This window comes from Lutra lutra, chromosome 13 (assembly GCF_902655055.1).
Source record: "Lutra lutra chromosome 13, mLutLut1.2, whole genome shotgun sequence".
In the NCBI taxonomy this organism is placed as follows: Eukaryota; Metazoa; Chordata; class Mammalia; order Carnivora; family Mustelidae; genus Lutra; species Lutra lutra.
Genome location: NC_062290.1, coordinates 66,782,206 through 66,783,367, shown reverse-complemented (window position 1 = coordinate 66,783,367; position 1,162 = coordinate 66,782,206). Strand labels below are relative to the sequence as shown.

The window sequence follows — 1,162 nt, the reverse complement described above, 5'->3', positions numbered from 1 at the left end:
GCAGAGCTTTGGTAAACTACAGAGGGGCCCTCAAGGGGAAGGCCCTGGGTGGGAGAGACTGTTTATCACAAAGACTGTTGAGGGTTTCATATGAAGAACTTACATTTATTTGTGTCTCTGGACTGGTATCTAGGGCATGTGCTTGCAGGAGGGGGTAGTGGTCATTTCAAGGCCCCTGTCTGCCACTTGGACATATCAAATTGATGCTGAGCAGCAATATTATGAAGTAGTTTAGGTAAACTCTCGACAAGTAGCATTAAACAAGTAGATTGAAAGGAGGCAAAGTGGTGTAGTTCTGGGAAAATTGCCTGGTTGAGGACTTAACTAGGTTCAAGCACCCATCATGCACTAACTACCATTGTGACCTTGACCAAGTTAATTTACCTCTTTTTCTTTTTTTTTTCTTTTTTTTTTTTAATATGGAACGCTTCACGAATTTGCGTGTCATCCTTGCGCAGGGGCCATGCTAATCTTCTCTGTATCGTTCCAATTTTAGTATATGTGCTGCCGAAGCGAGCACAATTTACCTCTTTTTCTAAACTTACTTTTTATCACTACTGTGAATATAATGGTTGTGACTATTTTATGTTCTATTAAAACAATGTGTATTGAGTCTCTAATTCAACTGTGGTCTAGGTATGCTTAACATAATCACTAAAGTCCTTTAAAACCAGAGAGATTTCTTCACCTGATTTTTAGAAGGGGAACTCAGATTTAGAGTGTTAGAGGGATTTGATCTGAGGTAAGTTCTCTGTTGGTGGCTTTGAACTGGAGAAGGTCATAGAGCAAAGACCTACTTGCTGAGAGCAGTTCCTATCAGTAGAAACTGGGGACTTTAGAGCTGTAACAGCAAAGAATATAATTCTGCCAATAATGGGAATGAGTATAAAAGTGTATTTTTTGATAGGGTCTAGAAATCAAGGCTGAGTCCTTGATTTCAGCCTTATGAGAACCTAGGCAGAAAACTGGTGAATACTTCCTGTACATCTGACCTGCCATATTATGATATAATAAATGTGATTCCTTTTAAACCCTTAAGTTGTGGTAATTTGTCATGAATCAGTAGACAACGTACCTTTAGTGAAGTTTCTTTTAGTGTTAAATTCTCTGTTTTTCTGTATTTATTTTTGATATTTATTGTTCCCCAAACTTTAAAGACTTT

The 1,162-nt window shown here is 38.0% G+C and overlaps 1 non-coding gene across 1 annotated transcript; it reads right to left on the bottom strand.

Moving 5' to 3' along the window:
* Positions 1 to 413: 413 nt before the first annotated feature.
* Positions 414 to 520, bottom strand: LOC125084123 (U6 spliceosomal RNA). The gene has a single exon (XR_007122484.1). It is a non-coding gene; the product is annotated as a U6 spliceosomal RNA (small nuclear RNA).
* Between the last annotated feature and the right edge of the window lie 642 nt (positions 521 to 1,162).